This window comes from Helianthus annuus, chromosome 15 (assembly GCF_002127325.2).
Source record: "Helianthus annuus cultivar XRQ/B chromosome 15, HanXRQr2.0-SUNRISE, whole genome shotgun sequence".
NCBI classification, from domain to species: domain Eukaryota; kingdom Viridiplantae; phylum Streptophyta; class Magnoliopsida; order Asterales; family Asteraceae; genus Helianthus; species Helianthus annuus.
Genome location: NC_035447.2, coordinates 48,990,991 through 48,996,990, shown reverse-complemented (window position 1 = coordinate 48,996,990; position 6,000 = coordinate 48,990,991).

Genomic DNA, 6,000 nt, shown 5'->3' with positions numbered 1-6,000 from the left:
CATTGGTCTTTTGGGCGGTATAGAATTCGTCTAAGAATGTTTGTTGCATCTCCGCCCAAGTATAAATAGATGCCGAAGGCAAAGTGTAGAACCACTTCTTTGCCTTGTCCTCCAAAGAAAATTGAAATAGTACCAACTTGATATCCTCGGCCGAAAAACCTTGACTCCCAAGAGTATTGCAAATTGAGTCATAGGCCTCCAAATGGAAATAAGGCTCCTCCGTTGCTAGCCCCTTATATTTCGGCAAACTTTGTAACGAATTGGTTCTTACTTCAAAAGTTCTCCCTTGGTTGTTATGAGGAATAACCACCGGTGAAGGATTGTGCGTTATCACCGGTCTAAAATGTGCTTCAATTCCCCTTGCATTTTCCCTAAGATGCCTCCTTGGCACACCAAATCGACCTCTTGGACGAACTTGACCCATTGGCCTTTGCATGGGCCCTTGTGGTACCATTGGTTGTTGAATTGGCCTTTGAATTTGCGGTTGCACCTGTTGTGGTCGAACTTGTTGCAAAGGAACCGGACGTTGCATTTGCGGCCCTTGTGGCCTTGGCCTAATATGTTGAGGTATGAGTTGTTGTTGAACCCCACCAACATTTGGAATCACTTGTACTTGGCCTTGTGTATAACCGTACTCCCCTTGCTCTCCATCACCCCCATAACCGTATCCTTCTTCATCAAAACCTTCAAATTCCTCATAACCTTCATCATACCCATCTCCTTGAATTCCCGATGATTGCCCAAATGGAATAGTCGAGTATTGGAAACCCGATTGATTTGGTGGTCGATACGGTGTAGCATGGACAATAGACGAAATTGGTGCCATAGTATGGCTCGAATATGATGGACCCGCACCCGGGAAAAAATGGGATAATGGTGGTATAGTAGTGGAAGGGTTAAAGGTGACGGTTGGTTCTTCTTGGGTAGTAATGGGCTGTGTGGTGTTGGTTGGTGTAACCTGTTGAAGTATGGTGGGTTCGGTAGTATTTGGTGGAATGGTAGTATTAGGTGAAGGTTGAGTGGATGTTGGTATAAATGGTGAGGTAAATTCACCCGTAGTGGGTGGTGGTGGTGGTGGATCCATGTATCGAATTGGTGTAACTGGTGTTGTTGGTGAACTATTGATTGTATTTTCCCTTAGCAAAATTCTGTTTGCTCGCAAAGTTCGCTCGATTTCCGGATCAAACGCCAATGGTGATAGCTTGTGAGAGCTCCTAGTACGCATGCACCTGTAAATACCTGCACACTAACACACCTCGCGTAAACCAGAAAAATAACAAACTTAAAACAAGAACAAAAATAACACACGTTGCGCACTACTCCCCGGCAACGGCGCCAAAATTTGACGTGATGTCGTGGTCACGCAAATTTAATCCCAATAACAACTATGTAAATAGTGGCAAGTGGGTATCGAACACAGGGAGTTTGTGGAAAATGTGCTATTTGCGATGCTTCTCTAGGTTAACTAAATTAAACTAATTGCAAGAAAAATAAAATTCACGAGTTGTTTGGATTTGATTGGTTTTAAAAAAACTAAGATTAATTAACTAATTTGCGAAATGAAACTTGAAGTTGTAAACAATTGAGAAATAAACGACTATCTTGTGTATCCGGTTTGCTTCAACTTTTGTGTTAATCATTTAACTAGAAAGAACTACATAGACATAGTTCATGCATAAACAATTGCAGTGATGAAAGGGGACGAAGTACTCAGATTCCGAGAACGTGAGGTTATCACCCGATGATCAATCAACCCTTACCCAAACCTAACTATACCCATGATATCCCGATTGCCAACGGCACCAAGAACGTATGGTTTCTAATTAGTTTAAAATAAGAATCAACCTGTTACTAACAATCGATTACACACCATAACAATCAATTTAAATGAAAAGAGATTGATATTCTAGAAATGCAAATAAGAACACAAAAGTCTAAACAAACCTTCACCACAAAATAGTCATTAAAGTACCTAGCCACTCATGGCTTTAACACACATCATGACAAAATAGAAATAACAATGTTCACAAGTTCCACCAACAAAGACAAGACCAGAATTTAGTGCCAAGATTGTTCCCCAAATGATTCTAGTGAAAAGATTATGCAAAAGATGTGTTTCTTAGCTTCCAAGTGCCTTTTAAATAGTCCCCCACTCGTTTTCCTCAAATAGTAACCGAAAACACATGATGAGACATCATAATTCACCATAAAATGTACTTTAAATGCGGGAGTTACGATTTTGGCACAGTCGGCGCCGTAAGCTACGCCGCCTGCCGTAGCTTACGGCACCCAGCTCATTGAAATACTCAACATGGCACCGTAAGGTACGGCCAGCCGCCGTAGCTTACGGTGAGCATCAATTCTTTACGCCCCTGTGCTCCTGTCTTACGGCACTAATTTTTGGCATGTTATAGGTGCCGTAAGCTACGGCCTGGTGGCGTAGCTTACGGCTCTGAGTGATCTTATGCTCCTATTTCCTTCATTCCCCTTGGTTTCCACACATCTCGATCACGCCAGCCTCTAGCATCCTTCAAGCTTCCTTAAACCCGCATTTTGCACACTTTAACACCTGCATCAACATCATCTTGTGATTACCTTATTCACACAAATAACCGGATAAAATGTAGAATGTGCGTTATGTTAAGCCTTTTAAGGGTTGTCCTACGGACCACCCGTCAAGAACCCCGTGCAACACCAGAGAACTAAACACGTGGAAATAGACTTTCATTTTGTTCGTGAGAAAGTCCGTCTCGGGCACATTCGGGTTCTTCATGTACCAGCTCCCTTGCAGTATGCCGATATCTTTACAAAGGGCCTTTCAAGACAGTTATTTCAAACTTTTCGCTCCAATTTAACCGCGTGTCAAAACCCCCGCTCAAACTGAGGGGGCGTATTAGCAAACGAGATATCTCATATCTCATGTATTTTAGGAATGATTGTTATGTCCATAATAGAGGCATGTTAGTTAGGAAAAGTCAATTATATATTCAATGTAAAATGTATTCAGTAGGCAATTTTTCAGTAAATCAATACCATAAACTTTCACAGGCATGTACGGACATGGGAGGCGATGGAAAGTGCCATTCTCTTCGAAAAGTCTTGTAACTGTGTAGTTTACTAACTCGGTACCACCATCACTTTGAAACACTTTGACTCTCCTCGAACATTGTGTTTGAGCAAGTTTGAGGAAAATAGATAGTATGGAATAAAGACATGTTTTGGTTTTTAAAGGATAAAACCACTTGAACCTGGAATAATCATCAATAAACATAACATAATAACGATAACCATCTTTGGAACATATAGGAGATGGTCCCCACAAATCACAATGCACTAAATCCAAGGGATGAGATGAACGTTTAAAATTGAGATTAAAAGATAAATGTTGTCCTTTAGCAAGATTTCAAGAAGTGCAACTAGTGTTTGGTTTGGGCAATAAAGAAGTAGTAGAAAAACACCAAACTTATTCAAAGTTGAAATAACATCAAAAGAGACCTGCCCTAAACGGGCATGCCAAAGTTCAAAAGAAGCCCGATTAGAAACTCTAGTAGCAATCAAGGCGCGAGATTCATCCTTGAGTACATAAAGCCCGTCCACACAAATCCCTTTAGCTAGCACCTTTTTTGTTAGTGAACCTGAACATGAAAAAAGGTTGAGAAAATAGGACATTAATAGGGTGATCCATTGTTAACTTGCTCACTGACAACAATTTTCTAGTGAATAACAAGGACATTATGTAATGGGATGTTTTTAGCTAAAGTCGATGAACCCACATGCGAAATAGGGAGCTTTTTACCATTGCCAAATATTATACGATTGTTACCTTGATAGGGCTTCACGTGCTTTACAGAATCACAATTAGGAACCATATAATCTGTTGCGCCAGTATCAAAAGTCCAATCAGGTTCATTGGAATTGACATGGCATTGAGCATGAAATGCCTTTGCGAGAGACTCATCGGTAGGCGTCGCCTGAGACGCATAAGTATGTAGATTCGGGCAAGAGGAAGCATAGTGACCATTTGTTCTACAAAGTTGACAATGAGGGGTTCTGCGTCGTCCTTGACCACGTCCCCTATTATTATAAGATCCTTGAGAGCTAGAACCTCTCGATGAGCGGTCCCTAACATGGGAAGGATGGGTCTGATGGGCATTAAAGGTGGCTGAGGGAGTTTGTGACCCATGTAGGATTTGTAGAAATTGCTCATGTCCCTTAGCTTTAGCAACAAGGTTGAAAATAAGGGAGCAGGGCTGGGAGTTCTTACGGCTGTAGAAAAGTTCTCATAAGATGGTCCTAAACCACACAAGAACCAATGTTGTTTGTCGAAGTTCGCAACAGGTTGACCAATGGCAGCTAACTGGTCACATATGGCCTTAAAGCGACGATAAAATTCGGTGACAGAATAGTTTCCTTTCATGATGTTACGGTGAGAATCACGCAAAGAATGAATGCGTTCAACAGAAGCATTGCTATATGCACTCTTGAGCCCTAAAAACCTCAGCCGCCGCTTCTTCATATAGAGAAGCTTGAAGGAGAATGACGGCTTTCTGATGAGTTTCGCGCCGGGTGATGAAGTGCCATCAAGGTGGTCGGATAACTTTTGAAGGGTGAAGATGGGCTTGATGTGATGACGCCAAACCAAATAATTAGAGGAGGTAAGTTTTAAAGTTATAAGATGAAGAAGGGTGTTGATGTTGAAGTCACATTATTTTTTTTAAATAGCATTAACACTTTATTCCTAATTTAAAATTTGACCGACTTTTTAGCATATATTCTCCACCACCTTCCACCATCGCTAGACTTATCATTTTTTATATTTTACACAATCACCACAATTCCATCGCCTATCCCACTACTAGAAAAGTGCCTACTTTGTGACAGCCAAATTTGTAGCAAATTTGTAGAAAATTGGTCTTACCTACAGATTTGCTACAAAATTTTCGTGCAAAATATGCTTGTCGAAAATCAGGATAGCTACAAAATTCTGACAAAATTTCTCACAAATTTTCGACAAAAATTTATCGTCACAAGCATTGCCACAAAATACCTACAAACCGGTTTTTTATGTTTTTCCTACAATTCTTCCACAATTATGCCTATTTTTGTATTTTATTTTATGATATTTTACTTTTAAAATTAATCACACTAATGAGAAAAATTATCCATAATCATTACTAATTATTTTTATTTTACGACAAAATTCCTACAAAATTATAAAACTTTCTCTTAACAGTTTGCTACAAATTTCCTACAAATAAAAAATATATTTTTTAATTTTGCGACAAATTTCCTACAACTTAAAAAATGTTTTTTTTAAGTTTTGTGACAAAATTTCTACAAACAAAAAAAAAACACAAATTTAAAGGTTACCACAAAATTCCTACAAAAAAAAAAACAAAATTTAAAGGTTACGACAAAATTCCTACAAACACAGGAAAAAATCCTGTAGCTGTTTGCTACAAATTTCCTACAACCCAGGAAAAAATTCTGCAACTGTTTGCTACAAATTTCCTACAACCTAGGAAAAAATCCTGCAGCTGTTTGCTACAGATTTGTGACAAACTTTAACAAATTAAAGAAATTAAATAAAACCATTTTTATGCAAAAAATGCAGCAAAATTATTATTATATTCCAAAAATAATTGTAGGAAAATTCTAAAACATTCTAAAAATATTAAAACAACATTCCGAAACATTAAAAAAATTCCAAAAATTTTAAAACAATCCAAAACGCACCAAAAATCTTAATTAAAAGCATTCAAAACTAATCCGATCTTTAACATTCTAATACTTAACAAGACGAGAGCTTTTACTTATTTCTGATGTTTTTGAGCTTTTCTTCCATAGCTTTTTGCCATGCCGCTTGGGCGGCCCGCTCTTTTTCGCGCTCCTCTTGAAACTGTTCGAAACGGGATTCTATTTTTTATCAGGCCTCGCGTTCTTTTTCTAATTCCGCCTGAACTTTTTGAAGCTGAAAGTTGTACAAAAAGATATAATTAA